Source organism: Passer domesticus, chromosome 3, assembly GCF_036417665.1.
Source record: "Passer domesticus isolate bPasDom1 chromosome 3, bPasDom1.hap1, whole genome shotgun sequence".
Lineage (NCBI taxonomy): Eukaryota > Metazoa > Chordata > Aves > Passeriformes > Passeridae > Passer > Passer domesticus.
In genome coordinates this window covers 85,597,036-85,615,750 of record NC_087476.1, presented here as the reverse complement: position 1 = coordinate 85,615,750, position 18,715 = coordinate 85,597,036, and positions in this window count along the sequence as shown.

The window sequence follows — 18,715 nt, the reverse complement described above, 5'->3', positions numbered from 1 at the left end:
AGACGGCAGGGCCACGGGCGACAGCGTCCGCAGCCCCGCCCGCGGGGCTAGACGGGATAGCGCTGCCAGCGCTGGCGCAGCAGTCGTTTCTCTCAGTGGGCACGGCAGCGGCTCTGTGCTTTCCTGGGGGGGGCGGAGAATTCCGTGGCGGGGCCCACGTGGCGGCCGGGGCGGAGCCTGCGGCGCCGGCCGAGTCAGCAAAGTCGGCGGAGCCACCCCGGGAGGCGGCGGGGCCGACTCACATATCCCCCTAGGGGAAGGAGGGGGCGGGGAAAAAGCGGCTTCATTTGCGCATGCCCAAAAGAAGCTGTCAAAAACTTTTCCCCAGCCGTGCGCAAAATCTCGCTGCCCCGTGATGTGGGGGTGGTGGAAGCCGGCAGTTTCTGTCCTTCGACAGATTTCTCTCCTACTGGCTTTGAAGGGGGGGGTGGAGGGCAAACCGCCCGCTACACCAGAGGGTGAACCCCACCAAGGGGGCCCTGTGCTTCAAAACAGGGAAAAGCGTTGCAAACACCAGACAAATTCTCAACAGTCCAAAATCCCGGTTAAATATCTCCTCAAAAAAGGACTTCACGAGCTCCCAGATATCGAAATCAAGGGAGCAGGTCAGGTCTAGAAAAAAACCATGGAACTTTGTCCATCTGAAAAACTTGTAGAAATGTCTCTTCACCATAAGAACTTTATCTTGGAGTCCCCAAGTTCGCCAAAGAGTAATAAAATTCTCCTCTGAAGGAGAGAATGGAACCTCCCTTTCTGAAGGTACATTTTCTCAAATTTAAGCCCACATTTTGCAAAGGGCAGTATTTTCAGGAAGGGAAGAGTTAATGGTACCTTGTGACAGTGTCCAACTTCCAGCAGGCTGCTCAGCATAGGAGTTCTGTGCTGCGAAGGTTTCCGGACATGCTGTCTGGGAAACTTCAGGAAAATCTTATGTTTTCAGCCTTGGCTGTGAACTCTGCCTATCTTCAGGGTCTCAGTTCTTGGGCTCCAGGCTAGAACCGACTTCTGTGGTCACCATTTTTCCTGTGACTCCACAAAGGGGTAATCAATGTGACTCACTCAAGATCTCCAATTGTCGATGTGTTTACGGGTCCCAAGACAAGCGAAGAGTTGAATCTAACACCATATTTCCTAGAAGGCTGATTAAATATTATATTATATTATATTATATTATATTATATTATATTATATTATATTATATTATATTATATTATATTATATTATATTATATTATATTATATTATAATATATTATATTATATTATATTATATTAATTATATTATTATATTACGCTATACTAAAGCTATACTAAAGCTATACTAAACTATAGAGAGAAAGGAATACATCAGAAGGCTAGGAAAGGAATGATTAATAAAACCCCGTGACAGACCAGAGTCCTGACACAGCTGGACTGGGATTGGTCATCAAGTAAAAACAATTCACATGGAACCAAAGATGCACCTGCCACATTCCAAAGCATCAGATAATTATTGTTTACATTTCTTTTCTGAGGCTTCTCAGCTTCTCAGGAGAAAAAATCCTGGCGAAGGTATTTTTCATAAAAACACCATGGTGACAGGGGCTCTCTGACCCACATGGCAGATTTCTTTCCAGCACCACCACCAAGGCTGTGCTGGTGTTCTTGCCAGTTTTCCAACCATCTTGTGTTCCCTGAGGGGCACAGTTGGACCCTCTCTCCCTCCTTCCCACCCTAGCTCACCCCACTGGCCACACATCACCTCTGCACAGCCAGGGGCACCTGAAAGGCAGCCTTGCTACTGTGATCCTCCCCTTCTTCTTCTTGCCCCACTGCCTTTTTCCACCGCTCAGCACCCACAGTTCTTGGGGCAGGGCTGAGACCAGAGGGACATGCAGTAGGGTAGCAGTTCATCTCTTTTTCTCAAGGAATGTTATGGACAGCAGACAGACAAGGGTGGAATCAGGAGACAGCCGAGGGGAAGGGTCATCTCCGTCCACCTGTTGGGCTTCACTTCTCCCTGCTTTGGGCTTCATTGCTAGTCCTGATCTCTGATAAATTTGGTCCTTCTTTGGGCCACCAACCTTTGGGCCCAGCCACTCAGCCAGCTTTCAAACCACCCCCCCATTCTGCTCAGCCTGCCCACACTTCTTCAGCTTCTCCGAGGAGGCTGTTCTGGCAGACAGTCCTCCTGAAGTGGCCAATGGCCACTCCAAATGTACTCCCCTCATGTCCCAGCCCATCCATGTCACCACAGAAAATAATTAGGTTTGACAAGCAGGGTTTCTTTTGCTGTATTCATGCTGGCTCCTAGTTCCAATCACCTTTATGTCCTTCACATCTCCAGGATGGGTTGTGGTATTCCAGCATCTCCATGAACGTAGGATTCCCTTTTCTTACCAAATACAATAATAAGTTCAGGGTACGTGGAGATCTTGGTCTTAATTTTTTTTTCAAGCCTCTCTAAGAATGGGAATGAACACTACAGCAAACATTTAACAAGATGTGTGGGCTCTGTCCTCATTAGTCTAAACACGAGAGGTGAAGCAGCAGATGCATGCAGAGCAGGCATTGCTGAACGACATGAAGTTAATTGGAGCTTGGAAGAGGGGAGCCTTTGACTGGCACACAGCCCTGCATAGCAAAGGCACCAATGTGAGCCAGCGCACATGAGCCCTGAGCCTTGCCTATTCCCCCAGGGTCCTTCACTGGAATATGATTTTGAAACTTAACAAAAAGCTAAGGGCAAGTGGAACAGAAATTTTGTATCAGCTTTTCATCAAAGCTGTTTTGAAACCTGAATTCACCTTGTCTTTGAGAGCTTATTTCCTTGAGCTATATTCACAGCTTATTTCCTTGAGCTATGTTCACAGCACCCACTATGAAATTGTACTTTCAGGACATATTTCCCTTGCAGGCTTGCTGTACTATCACCCACATTTTAGAGAAAGAGAACAGGGATACAGGGGGAGACTTGCTCAAGGTCAGAATGGGCTGATGTGGTAGAAAGAGAAAAAGCACAGAAGCAATGTGGAAAAGATGTGTTTGATCTATACAGGAGGGACTTAAATGACAGTGATTTAAACAAGTATTTATACCAAGCCTGAAATGAAAACACAAATTTACATTATCACTTCTTTTTATTCTTAATAAAGGCAATGATTTGGCTTGAAAAAATAGAGTTGCTCTGACCTTGATATTTTCCTTAAGGATTTTTAACTTCTGATTATTATTCCTTACACTTTCTCATATCATCTTTCCCCCTCTCAAATTAACTGTCATTTATTTATGACACTATCCATGTCTGAGCTGCCAGGATGTCTCCTGTGAACAATCCTCCCAAAGTATTTTCCACGGAGGCTTAGGAGCAGGCCTCTTCCTTAGTCTAGCCACAGAAGCCTCCCTCTATTACAAGAAGATCCAAATATAGTCACTATTTTCAGGAAAGTTCATGAACCAAGGGATTACATGCAGCATTTTGTAGAAAGCCATTACAATACACCTGCCTGTTGTTTAGCTTGAGGGTAGGTTGAAGTCAGTCCCATACACAAGGTGACACCACAGCTCCCTCCAGGTGAACAGGACTTCTCCAGGAGCACCTGGGGCCAGCCAGCACTGGTGCAGTGCAACAGTCTGATACCCAGTGGGGGAAAAAACACCCCATTTTGCTGAAAAGAACCAGAGACACAAGCATCAACTGTGATGTGATCAGAGTCCCCCTGAGAGGCACCATATTATGCCACTAGCAACAGTCCAGAGCAGCAGTAATGCACATCTTGCCCTCAAAGTCTTAAGAAGATCACAGGTATTTGAATACATAGTCCAAATTCAAGCTGCAAGAATAAAATTCTCTCTTGTTCCTTGGGTAGATCTGTCTCAGCCACAAATGATATGACAAGAATCCTATACTGAAAAGCAAAAGCACAGGAAAACTGTGGCCCAGGGAGGAGAATAATGAGAAAGACCCTCTGTGATGCTACAGACAAGACCACTGTGCCTGTATGGAGCGGATGAGTAAAAACATAAGTTTTAAATTAGTCCCCTGGTAAACGTATGGCTTTTGTTCAGTCTTACTACACAGGACATAAAGCATCTGCCTGGACCCTGGGTTCTTCAGTACACTCTGTAGAGGAGCCATTTGTCAAGTTGTCCCTAACCTATGTCAGCAGCTAGAGAGAAGCCAGAGCTGAGGATCACATCTCCTTCGTTCAGTTCTATCCCTGATGAAGAAAGACAGCAGGATTATATGAGTTGGAACACATTAGTGCAGCTCCAAGCACCTTTCTGGTTCTCAGTTTGTGCTGTCCAGGCCTCCCATGAACTCAAAAATCAATATGATAGAAGTGTGGAGAGTGTGTTGATCTGCATGAGTTTGGCTTTGGTTATACTGCTGTCTCAGGCAGAATGAGAGCTTCAGCTAAAGTTTATTAGAGAAGCCCTTCTGTTGAGTCATGAGGGACACAAAGAATCTCCTTGCTCTCTAAACTCCTTCCTAGAGAGGAGTCCAGGTGCTGCTGGATCCAATCTTAGCCCCAGATTTGTCAGTGATTTATGACTGAAAGATTACATAGCTGTAATTGAACCGTCATGCAACTTTGTCCCACAAGGTAAAGGAAGGGGAACCAAATATATTTATATAAAAATAAATAATTTAATGACTAGACTAAAAGATCTTAATCAAAATTATTTACTGCACAGCAGGGGAGCTATAACTATTAGAATTGAAGCAATATTGAAGCAATTATATTGCAGCAAAGAAAACCAATTATTCAGTAGAGATTGATGTTACTCACCCATGCCAACGACTGCAGGCAAATCTCTTTCACTCAGCCTCAAGGAGTAACCTTGAGGGGTGTCCCCACTTCAGGGAGGAATCTCCAAACACACTTCAAGAAAGAGTATGCTAGAAGGTGTGAGCCCTGGCACAGGATGTCCAGAGCTGTGGATGCCCCATCCCTGGAAGTGCTCGAGGCCAGGTTGGGTGGCGGTTTGAGCAACTTGGCCTAGTGGAAGGTGGCCCTGCCCATGGCAGGAGGGTTGGAAAGGATGATCTTTAAGATCCCTTCCAACCCAAACCATTCTGTGATTCTGTGAAGACCCTGCTGTTAAAAAGTGGGACTGGGTTTTTATATATAAAGTGATTTATATGTCTCCAGGCCAGCTGTGTCAACTCAGCATCTTTAGATAAGTTATAAGCAGTATCACTTGCTTATCCCTTTATATCAGGTACTTTATCAGGTCTGCCACATCTTCACCTCACTATCAGGATGTTTATCTTTGGGAATGATGAGTCAGGCTGTTTTTGGCATCATTCAACACCAAAAGCAGTGTGCCAACCCCCTTCTCCTTTTCACTGCTGATAGCTTTGCAAAACCAGTATTGTTCAAGTTGTTCTCCCCCCACTCTGGAGCAGAGCATCCTGCTACAACTGCTCTTATGAGCGCTCACTAGAAACTATTTACTTTGACTAGAACCTCAAATCTGTTATTCAGTCCTGCTGCCACCAACCTTGAATTCAGGTCAAACTTTTTGAAAACATGTAATAGCATTTCCAGATGAAATCATTATGCCCAGTTATCTTTAATAGAGGTGACTTTTACTGGAAAAAACTATAAACAGCTGTTGAGAGGTGATCTCTTGTGCTAAAAGTGATAAAATATGGCTAATTGGGCAATGTTTAATTTTCCTAGGGTGAAAATATGACTGCTGGGAGGATACTAATCGGTCTGACGCTTGCAGTGCCTTCTGAACTCCTGACTCTTGAGCTTTGCCACTCTCTCTCTCTCTCTCTCTTCAAAGAAGAATGTCTGGAAAAGGGGGAAACATTAGTTAACCTTGTGCTTCTCTTGGAGCTCATCAGCAGTGATTAATGGTTTGAAGGGAGAAAATCCTTCTTGCATGAGCTCAAAGAGTGACCTGAAGGATTGCTGTAATGTAGTGTCTCCTACACAGTTTGTGATAGCAGTTACTTGCCCCCATTTGTTCCAAAATTGAAATTTGTGTCCAGTTTGTAGCATGCCAGGCCAGGTGGGGAATATTCTACTGGCCTAAGAGAGTTACCATTACTTTGAATATCCTTGCTTCTCCTTTATTGTTTAAAAGGCAAAACCCTGAGAGTTTTTTGCTTCAAGATTATATTAAAATCATGCAATGTTGTGATTTCAAACCTTTACCTCTCCTGTAAATTAAAATTTTGAGGAAAAAGAAATTGCATCAATTAATTGATATTCCCATTCTGCTTCAGCTCTCTTCTGAGCAGCAAGCCTGATTTGTTTCAACACACAGGCACTTTCTGAAAAAAAGAGCATTTTGAAGGATCATTTCTCAAGTATCTGTTACAGAGGCAGGCTGAGAGTTTTCCAAGATCTCCCCCTGCTCGCTCTGGTACTTCACCATTGCTACAACTCTCCTGTCTCCAACTTGTCAGTGCCATTCATATAATTGGAATATCAAAATAAAGGGTCTGCTTTGTCATCCACAGAGTCTGGGCTTAGCAAAATGGTTGAGGGAGCTGCTTTGGAGCATAGCTGCATATGGGAGAGCTGAGTCGTAAACTCCGGGTTTGCATTTGGGGTGAACATTGAGATAATCTGGAATAGCTGAGGTGACTGTAATAACCTCAGTGGGGGGGGGTGTGCACCTGAGGGAAGGCATCAGGCAACACAAAATGAAAAGGGAAAAATTCCCTGGCTTTCCCTGCACGGTGAGCCTTGTACATCTGGACTTCAGGAGGTCAGGGAGGTGCTGGTAGTGACACAGAGAGACACTCAGCATCAGCTGCTGCTCAAGCACTCCCAGGTTTATCCGCAAAATTAATATATTCAGTGCTGATAAAGTAATACAAGATAAGATAGGAGACAATCAGAGCTGGTCTTATTAGGATGTGATATAATTAATTTTAAATTACTTATTTGTGAAACTGTGATGATCAGTTTTCTCTGCAGATGACAGGGTTATTAGTTAGCTTCAGGCTGCCTGAGGGTATGAAGCAGAAAAGAGCTGTAGTCAAATAGCAGGCATGTACATGCTACACTTCTCTTAATACCCCTCCCGTTTTTTCTCCCCATCATGCCCCCTTGCCATAGCTCCTTGGGATTTTACTTGCTTGACCTCTGGCATGTATTAAAAAACCACTGACCATCAAAGGTCAGTACAGTCACTTACTACTGCTTTTAAACAATATTAATCAGAATTTAATTTCAGCTGCTGCAACACAGTGTGAAATAGAAGCACTTTCTTTAAACACCTCCTGTATTTTCTCTCCAAGCCTCCAAGATTTCATTAGAATTACCCAACTGAGCTTTGTCTTGCAGTGTTCAGATGACATTTACAAAATGTTTAACAAACAAAAAAATAATTCTGTGAGGGGACACAGACAGTCCTTGATTCCTCTCCCCCATACCAGGGCTCACCCAAAGCTTGTCCCTCGGTAGAGGTTTGCATCAAAGCAGTTGATGTGAGCTGGAATTGGGCTCATGCTTGGGATCCATCCAGTGCTGACAGTTTGATTCTGCACTCGTTACCTTAAGGCAGCTCCAGCATTGGTGGAAGTCACTGGCAGCACAGCTATATTGAATATAAAGTATGGGGCATCCCTTCTTAGCTGGAAATAAAGGATTCAGCCACCTGGAAAGCCAGGAGCAATGCTTTATTTTAATTGACTTTTCAGATATCATGGAGCCTTCTGTCACATTCCAATTTTTTTTTTCCTTAAAGAAAAAATGATATGCATTTCTATAAAATCCAAATAAGGCTTATGTTACATTTTTAATGTTTCCTATTGATTTTAGTGTGTTTAATGGAGTTCTTTTTAAAACAAATTTACAACATTCTTTATACCTGTTCAGAAATCAGCTCAAATTTAAAGTTTAGTGTCAACAGAATCAATACCTAGGAGCTTTTGCAATCTGTCCATGTCTCTTTAAAGACAGAAGATGCTACATAGAGGATAGAAATGGACATAATAAATTCAACCCATAAAAAAAAAAAAAAAGAAAAAAAAAAGGTGTTAACTGGAATTTCAAAAATCAAAGTGAGACCATTACAGCAAGGTTAGCTCAGACTCTGTCACTCAAGCCCTTCTGGGAGAGGAGACGCTTGCAACACCTCTCCATCATTTATACATCTTTGGCTCGTTCTGGCCATGTTTCTTTAGCAGGTTTCTCAGTAGAGGACCTTTAAAATGGGGTGGACATCCCTGTGAGGGTCTTTCCCCTTCATTCTCCTCTGATAGAGTTTGTTCTGAACTCCCAGGCAGTGCATATCCCACCTGCAGCACCACGCCCCAGACAACAGGGGCACATTCCTGAAGAGCCCAAGGGGAGCTGGAGCTTTCCTCTGCTTGGGAGCTGCCAAGCTGGAAAGAAACTCCCAAAAAACCTCTGCTTAAAAATACCCAGGCCCTGCCAAAAGGAGCTGGTGTGTTATCATTTCACCAGTCCTGCCATACATGAGTACTCACTGGGTCTTGCAGTTAAACAGTTCTAGCCTTGAAAATGAATTTGAAAACAAGAGATACTAACTCCTTCCTTTGAGCAGGAGCTGGTGACATCCCCTTGACTCTTCCCTGTGTATTGAGTTGTGAGTCAAAAATTCATGTCCAAAATTAAAATTAAGCATATTTATTATTTTTAGAGCTAGCCACTGGCACTGGCATATGTGAGTATATTCAACAAAGTTGTTTTGAGGATTAGAGCATCCTACTAATCTGAACTGGAAAGAATGAACTGTTTTATTATCTTACCTAACCTTTGCTTGTATTAGAGTCGAGCCTGTGACTTCAGTGATAATTCATCTTTTATTGTCTTTTTATTCCTGTTACTCCTAAAAACCCTGAAAAGTGTGGTCCAGATTTTACTTCCATTCTTTATCACCAGCAAAATAATGTAGTGAGTTCCCAAACATTTATACACTGCAAATTCACTTGAAGCAAAGATTCTGCTCAGGGTCCAAGGCTGGAAAAAGGTACCAGGGCCTTTTTTTTTGTTTGGTGGAACCTGTATTGAACACAATGGTCTGGGACATCTGCCCAGGCTGATGGGAGGCATTGAGAAAGAACTTTTTCCCTTGGGAACTGAGCATATTGTTTTAAATGGATATTGTGGGTGACAGAAGACACAGGGCTCTGCAAGCCTGCATGCAGAACTCTTCCTTTTAGAAAGAGGACTCTCTTCTAAAACTCAACATCAAGATGAATGGTGTTGCAATTCCAGCAGTGCAGACTGTCGCATACCAAGAGAGATCCCAAAGGAATAAGATGGGTCTGGAGGCTCATGCAGACCTTGCTGCTGTTTTATACTGATTTTAATCAGGCTGTGCTGAAAGGCAATTTTTGTATTTCACTGTTTGTGCAGTGCTCATGGATGCGGCACCTGATACACTTCTTATCCAATTTAAAAGCATATCTGTCTCACAGATCTCGGGTGTGGGAATAGATGACAGGGAAAATCTTGGGCCAAAGCCTTGTGTTGCTGGGAGTGAGTTAAAAGGGCTACATGAAAAGGAAGCATTACAGCTTGGATATCATCATCATCACTAAAAAGCATGTTTGCAGACAAATATATTTCTCCCTTTGGGCACCCAGACACTTCTCCTCTGGGGACTGATCCCTGTCAGGATAGCTTTTTTTAAAATTCTAGTGGTTTTTTATTCCATCCCACAAATAATTTTCTAGAGCTGTTAGAAAATAGGAGTTAGGAAGGGATGCTTTCAGGAGATCTGGGTTGTCATCAGATCTGAAAATCAGAGCCATGGGTTGTTGTCCCCATGTTGTACTTCCCAAGGGACATCCAGGGAGGCTTTTCTGGCAGAGACCAGGATTATATTAAATTATTTTAGTATACGTCTCAGTGCCCTCAAGCCCACATATTATAAGCAATCTTTACAGAAAAACACCAAACAACTAATTATGCTTTTCTAGGTTCTCTTGTGCTTTAGAGTAATTGTTACTAAACAAAAATATTTCAGCCAATTCAATAATTGGCCAGAACTGGGCTTTGCAAATACCTATCACAGTTTCATTGCCTTATAAATGTATAAATAAAGAATAAACATATGATTTATCACTCCATAGCAATTATTTAGGATGCAGTAAAAGCAGCAAAGGAAGGAGGAGGAGGAAAAGTGAAATCTTTCTGAGAGGGCACAAGTTCCTTCTGCTCTGTCTCTCTGCTCAGCAAAGCAGAAGTTGGCAGGAGGCTCCTGGCAACCTAGAGGGGTGAAATTCAAAGCACTGGTGATACCTGCACAGCAGATGGACCAGTCTATTTGAGGTAACATGGAGCAAGCACCAGTCTCCTGGGAGGGATCTCTGGTCAATCCAGTGGACCATCCTGCCTCAAAGTGTCAAAGATCAAGTGTTTCAGAGTAGCCACACAGATGGAGGGTTATTTTAAACTTCACCGCAGGTTTGCTCTCAATCTCTAATATTAGTGGTCAGCTCAAAGCCTGAAATGATGAAGTTTTGTAATTTTTCAAAAGGTGGTTTAGCAATAAAGATTAAAACAAAACCACTGATTGTCCTTTTGTCCCTACAAATGTCTGATCCCTCTTCTCATCTTGGCAAGTACTGTAGACCAACAACATCCAGTTACAACAAGTTTTGCATTTTAGTTAGAATTTGAAAATCTATTTCCTTTGATTGGGTCTAAGTGTGTTACATCAATATTATATTGAACAACTTCTCCTGCAGTACAGCAGATGTCTTCTTGAGAGATCTCCTGGCAAACCCACTGGCTAAGAATTTAGGTTCTACAAAATTTGAAAACAGGGGAAGAAAAAAGGTACAAAATCTACCAAACATTATTATTATTCTTGGCTGGTTTCAGCAAAATATGGGGATAGTGCCAAAAGTATCCAGACTCCACTACTTGCCAGGAGTGGTGGAAACCCAGATGCACCAATGCTGTGTTAAAGCACATTGGTGCCATTGAAAGATGTGGAATACACTTCAGGTATTTAACTTCAGTCTGAGTGAAAGTGCACCACTACCTAGCAGATGTATTTGGCAGCACTGGGATATGTGTGCTCCCTGGCAACCAGACTCCTCACACTTGGATTTTGGGTTACCTGGCTTTTTATTGCTGGTGGTAATTACTCTTGCATGGTTTTATTGTGTGCTTGACTGCACCCCTCTGTATTGCAGTTACAATGGTGGGATATATGGAGGTGTCTGGAGGGGGAGGTTCTTTCTATCTGTCAGATGATTTGGGTGTGTTTGTGTTCCTTGTTTCAGGAGCATGCCTTCTACTGATAAAGACTTAGTTATTCCCCAAATTAGATGGTACTGAAGAACACATAGCCCAGCTCATGGGTATTGTAGGACCAATGAAACTGTGGATGAGCACTGCCAAAGGCTTCCTCTGGCTCTTGTTCACAAGAGATCTTAACAACATCCTTCTATCATGCGGTGTCTCCACAACAGCCCCATGGCTGCAGTGGCCCTACTCAGCCAGGGACCCTGTGTGAGTGAGGGCATCCATCTGGGCATGAGAGATGTCACTACAGCACCTGAGGGCTCTGCCAAGTAGTCCCCAAGCAGTCTGTGTGTGCTAGCACAAAATTAGTCTGGGGACTGCGCTGATACAATGACAGCCAGAATAATCTGACCAATAGATAAAGAACCATGAGTGGTTCCTCAGTGTAATTAGGAAGAGCACTCTTATGCAATTAAGATAATTAATTAGATGTAGATGTAGGGAGTGCAGGTTGAAGACATATTGCAGCAAGGTCTTGTCTAGCTCTGTGGTACTTTTGAGATCTGCTGGCGGTATAATTGGTTTTACAGTGTCTCTGAATGAGCTGCATTCACAGATTTCTCTATTGACCATTCCTGTGTCATGGAGCATGATTTACTACAAACAGCAGAAAACTCCAGCCGATCAGAATTGATATCAAAATATGCTCAAGGCAGTGAACCTCATTAGTCTAGCCAGAATCACTCTGATGGAGAAGGAAGACTCGTTCACCAGATGATGATCTACAAGTCCCGTCTTTATTCCCAAATCGCCAATTATTATACACCTTTTAATTAGCTCATGCATAGTGCAAAATCCCAGCTCACCATTGGCTAATTAGTTATCAGCTATCTATGTGCTGTTTTGGTGCAACTACCACCACTTTCCCAAGCTGTTTTGCTTTACCACCTGTTTTTGTACATTACTTCATCCCGTGGGACAAGGACACACAGTTTAATTGGAATGGCAACTTCCCTCATTCTCTATCTCGGTCAAATTAATCTCACTGTGACCTTTAGCTCGGAGCCAGCTTGTTACAAAGCTCTCAACATCACTCCTCTTCTAGCTGAGTTCTGATTTAGCTGTCTCCATCCCTCTATGAAATGATCTTGTACTTTGGGATAGAAACATCAAGTAGCCTCAAGCCAGCTATCATTGTGTTACCAGCTCCTTTTAAATGAAATGAATGAGACCTGGCCAAAAGCATTTTACTTTCCTTTTTCTCCCAGGAATCCCAAAACACGAGTTCATTCAGAGGAAAAGAAAGTTGAAATTAAAAAATCATTCTCCTGGTATCTGAGGAAATTTCATCTGTTGTATGTGTAGGAATCCAGAGAAGCAATACCATGGTTTGACAAACATGTGATTATTCAAGACATGCTCATTTATATGTTATTCACAAAATGTACCTTGTGCTAAAAGAAATGTAGATTCCTAGTGACAGTATGGCATCACTGTTACAGAGCTCCATTATATCACAGAGTGTTGATAGGACATCAGGTACTGAGGGGAGATATCCTTTAAACTAGGATAATGTTTGCATCCTATAGAAGGGGGGGGTGGGGGTCAAGAATTTTTATGAGGACAGGCAAAATTAAATCTGCCAGGGTAACATGTAATAATAACCCACATAATTTAAAAAATAATTTTTTTTCTTCTTACTCACATTATTGGTATCACCATAAAGTACAAGGTGTAAGTTTTGAAATTAATTGTGTTTTCTCCCTCCATAAAGCTTTTTCATTGTTTGTACTCTAGTCAACCTGGACACTAAAATTTGGTTAGATAATTTCTCATTCAAGCTTTCATGCACCAGATCAGCATGCCTGCAATTCATACATTATGAGCATGTATAAAAGCACACACACATAAAAACAGAATCCCACCCCAAGACTGAGATGAGTTCAAATTAAATTAACATGTAGAAAGTTGGCACTCTCTGCTGGAATCTTTGTTATGATTAAGTTTACTACTGTTTCCGATAGCTCATTCTCTCAGGGTTCTGGCTAAAGGTGCTTTACAAATTAGAGGTCAGGTTGGTACTTTATAATTTTCTCATTTTTCCTTTAATCTCATTTTTTTCCATTTAATTAATTCTATGGAGATTCTTTCTGAAACTGAAAACATTTTCCTAGTTTCCTGTATTCACAGTTACCATCTGCCGGGCAAAGCTGCCCCAGCAAAGATACTTTCACTCAAGGCAGATGGGAACACCCTTCATATGACACAACCTGCACACTGCAATATCCCTTGGGAATGCTGCTGCATCCCAACACAGAGACCCTGTGGGATGCCACACCACCAATCACCACCAGTCATCAATCCCATGTTTGACAAGCACTGCATTTCCTGAGCTCCAACTCCGTGCAAATTAATAAGCAAATATGATGATCTTTTAAAACATTGCAAAACACAATTTGAAATAAAATGTGTTGGTCACAAGGCTCATTTAAAGTCTCAAAAGATCATACCTGCTCTGGTATGTGCACTGGGTAAATTTGCACAGTGGTCTAAGATTGTGATTACAGCTTGGGAAAACACACACAGTTTTACAAACACAGTTTTAAGCTGGCTGGCTTAGTTACTGTGCCAGATACCTTATTCATATCAATTACCAAATAAACCTCTTTAAATAAAAAGAAATATTTTTTTCCTGATCAAGCCTACATGGATGACATCAAAAACAGGTAACCTTGAAGTCCTGGTATCAAGAGAGCTATGCCCAAGAAGTGGCCTAGGAGTGCTGGGTAGCCAAGTAAAGCTGTGTTGAGAATCTAAGACAGAGAAATGAGAAATTTCTGGAAATGCCAAATCCTGTGCTATCTGTAGCTAAGCTGTGGCAAAAGGATGCCCATCTTTACTAAGGAGAGCACTGATGATTTCACCATTAAAGCAGTCACACTGCCTTGGCCTATCCTCCTTCTCCTTTGAAAGCTTCATCAGACAAACAAGTAGCCTGACTCCTTTCAGAGGTGTTAGAGGCAATGGGAGCTACTGGTTTAGTAATAAACCAGTTTCTGTGTCTAAACATAGGCGCTCAATGGCAAGGAGGTTGGCTGCTTATTTTCTCTTTATAGTCTGTGATGCCGTTTCAAGGGCAGTGATATTTGTGGTGGAAAGTTCAGTGGTGTCCCTGTGGAGTTACAGAGTTGAGTAAGGACATAGAGAAAACACCCACTTACATGGAAATGTGGTTACTGTACCCATGTATCTATGATGCAATCTATGATGCAGTCTTTGGGAAGATTTATGGTGTTTTCTGTGTGGACAGACTGAAAGTTTTCTTGAGGACTCTGTGGGGACTCTGTGCCCCATGTTCCTGGGCTCTGCAAACTCTTTCAAAGTGCCCTCAGCAGAGCACCTGGGTGATGTTTGCCGGTGATTGTAGCTATTCCTGCTGCTCCACCTCAGTAACTGGTGGTGGTATGGCAAGTCTGGAGCACGGTACAGACCCTGTGATCTAGGTATGGCTTGTGTCTTCACTGGCAGGGAGTGAACAACTGAGGAAGATGAAGGAAGTTCCCCTTCAAAACCAGCCTCAGTAGTGTTTTACATATAACAAAGGAACACTGAAACATTTCACTGTGTCATCTGAAAAGAAGCGTACAGCAGAGATAAAAATGTGACAGTCTGTGCATTTTGGAGAATAAGAGAGAGACTATAAAAAAGGATATAGGAATTTAGGGAAGCCTGAAATTCTTTAAGATATTGGAAGAGGGCCCTCACTGTTATTTTCTCTGTAAGAGTGAGATCAAGCTACACCATTTAAATGAGCCTAGGGAAACCTAATTTGGTCAGAGGGATCACATCAAGGAGCACACCAAGTAGTTTGAACTTAAAGAAAATACCTTTGAGTTTGGTGGTTTGTGGGTTTTTTGAATGAATAAAAGGTGGATTAGAAGAAATACCTTAATTACTCCTTGGGCTGATTATGTACTTTTTATATATTTAGAGGTGAGTAAAGAGACAAAACTACCCATGTTTTACAGAGTTTTCCAAATAGCAAAAGAGCATTTTTTTCCTAAGTCAGCCATGTGTATTTTGAAGGGAGTGTACATGTCTTCTTCCCTGAAACTTGCAGGGTCACAGAAGAACCCATTTTCTCCAGTTCCTGACATTGTTCAGCCCCTGAATGGAGCTGCTTCATTCAACTTCTTCCTGGTTGTTATTTCAGTTATTATTCCTGGTTTTTTGTCCAGGCACTTCTTGAGTCCATCTCTCAGATACATTCCTACAGATTATTTTCTGCTCTTCGTCTTTGCACACAACCCTCCCCAAGCACCTCCTGTTCACACAGTGCAAGTCAGGTGAGAGCTGCATCGAAGATTTCAAAGACTGAGGAAGGAGTTAATGAGTGGCCAACAGTAACAAGTGAAGTAATTTGCTCTATTAAAGAAAGAGAGGTTTTTATGCTGTACATGCCAGTTATACAGAGAGAGACAGACACCATGGCAACAAGCTTGTCAGGCAGGAGCAGGGCACTACTTTAAGATGAACTATCACTGGGGACATCATTAGTGGTGGAGAAACTTCAAAAGCTTTGGAATTTGGGTTCCTTTTGCACCCAGAATTTCATCTGCTGTTATGGAATTTGAATCTCCAGTCTATAAGCTTAGCCTGGGATAACAATGGCAGGTTGGGATGTTGGATGCATCCTGCATAATATGAAAAGGAAGAATGTGACTACAGTATCTCAGTGCTTCCAGGCCTGCCTGGTTGTTGGAACTGTGTGGAAAGGAAGAATGAAAACATACCATTGAGTCAGGTTCAGGAGGATTGTCTGAAATAAAGATTGAAAGGGAATTTGTAAAGAACTGTTCCTTCTGTGCTTACTCATAAGCCATGGATCTGATAATTAGCCTGCACTGATGGATTGATCCCCCTGTAAATCTCCCATTCTGGCAGGGTGGACAGATAATTGCACATACAAGGTTGATCCTTTTTATTCTCCTGTGGTTGTCCTGTCCACAATGCAGACACTTAGTCTGGTGCAAAGCTGGAGTCAAGTGCTGATAGGGTAGGATTTATACCCACGGGAAGCTCCTCTGTAGGCAACCACAAAGCAATTAGTGCACAAGCCATGTGGGACTCTGACTGTGGTCTAATGTGAATCTCATTTTACCAGAGCAACATACAGAGTTCAAGTTTCCAGTTCACAGCCTGCAGTGCAGAGGAAAACATTTCTATGGGCAAATGGAGAGGGAAAGGAAAGTCCTGAAGACCTGTGGTAGAGTTTCTGTGACTGTCTCTTTAGCCCTGCCACGTGTATGAAGTGCTGAGAATGCCACACAGCAGAGTTTTCACTGTGACGGAAGGAATCACAACTTCATGAACCTTTGTGATTTGCCTGTATTATAAATCCCCATGACTGAGCTACTCAAATCTAAGGAGAGCTGCAGTCCTTCACAGCTCCAAAAATGAAGCACAGCCAACATGCAGAGTGTAAGTGTGTAGAGGCCAGATGCCTAAGCTATGTCTCAACTCACCATGCCCCACTGCTTCCACAGGAGCTGCTGCAGGAATTTTAGTCAAAAGCTATTTTAGCCCCATCAGGACTAATTGGGAGAAGTGATGAGCACAGACATTTGCCCACCTTGCAGCATAGGGAAGGAAAATCAGGTGGACATTAATCATCTTTTTGCAGATGCATCAAGTAAAAAGGAGAAGCATATTCAATCCCACAAAAACACTTATTTTTGAGCAGTTGTTCTCTAAGACCTGATAGCCAAGTGTTGTACTCAAAGAACAAATGAAACAAGAGGTGGCTCCTCTGGCACTGCCTGCTTTCCAAAGATAAAGGAAGATGGAGTGCAGCATTCTACCCATCCTGTACAGGAGGGTGAGAGCCATTGAGATAACTTGTTGCTGTCCTATTGCCAAGGTTCCGTACCTTCTCGGTGGTTTCTCACACACAGCCCCTCACAGCACTGACTCCTTCTTCTCAGCACAGCCAACAAACTCCATCACTCCTCTCGATCAGCCAACCTGCTCTTTTATAATACCCCTCTTAACTGGATCCAGCTGTGGCCTATTAAGAGCAGGCTTGTTCTTAATGCTTGATAATTAGCACAGCTGTAACTCCTTAGGGGCTAGATTACCTTCACCACTGTCTCTATTTTCCTACTTTTTATCTAACCACAATAACTGTGAGAATTATTGTGATGGGGGCATCTGGCTTGCTCTAAAAAGAGAAGAAGTGGGAGCATTTAATGGATTTCTGCATGTGTTTGAGTTTTCCCAGTCCTGTGGAGAGAGGCCTCTCTGACCATAATTGGAATGAACTAATGAACAGTGCATGTGAGCAGAAAGCAAATCTGAAGCTGTAAGCAGCCAGCTCACCCTGCTGCATCATTAGCAAGGAGACATGTTGCATATGCAAGATGCAGGGCAGGGAAGGACACACTCATCCTACCGAAAAGGCAGAACATTCACCAGAATTTTCTGGTGGTTTTGGAGAGGTCATCTTGCCCCAGGTAGCTTTTCCTTCCAGGCAAGTGAAGGTATACAGATGTCTGTTGTTGGTCAGCAGGCAAAAATCTGCCAGGAGAAACTGGTGGCAACCTATGACAGCTGCACAAAGGTCATGGCTAGTGATGTGTGCAGAGGGAGAGTGGGGGAAAGCCTGTGGTTCCTACTCTGGCTTCTTTTATCCTGCAACCTAAACTAAATATTTATTTCTCTTTTACTGGCAGAGGACATCAATTAGAAAGGCAGAGTCATGCAGTGACACAGGTTATGCATCCCTTTTAGTCACATAAGGCCAACAGCAGGAAGAAATGCTGGGAGACGTGAGGTGTGGGGTTTGTCACCAGGCATTCTGTGATCAGAGATGGGAATCAAAACAACAAACAGCTTTCTTCCTGCTCAAAGGAAGAGCTTAGGAACCAGCAGGCATGCAGAAAGGCCTCTCTTAAACACAGCACTGAAGAGAAAGAGGGGGACAGAGTCATGGCCCCACATCTGCCTTGAGGACACAGATGTCAGCTTCCACTCCTGCTCCTGGGGAGAAGTGTGTGTCATGTCACTGACCATGACATGCATGGTCTTGTCAGATCATTACTGCAAGTTCCAGAAATATCTTCTGATTGCTAATACAGCATGCTAGATTATCTTGCCTGCTATTATATTACTCTTTAAAATACTATGAAATTTAATGGAGAGAGGAGCTTTTTTTTGGAGGAACAAATGTTTTACCAGGTCTTAGGAAGGCATAGCACTGTGAGCCAGTGCAAAGTTTAAGATGCTTGAAGCCAGCTAGCTTCAGTTTCTTCTTCAAGTCACAATCCACATTAACACATCCCCCACATTCTCAGGCTCCTAGACCCCCTACATGTGCATTTTTTTATTTCTTGCCTTCAAGAGATTCTGAGCTCCAGTCACTCATTAAACTAAAGCTCCAAATCCCGTCATTTGGCATGCATATGGACAAGCATTCACAGGAGAAGATCTCAGCTGAAATAACTGCAGAAAATTGCATCTGACCTTCCATCCTCTCTCCTCCTCC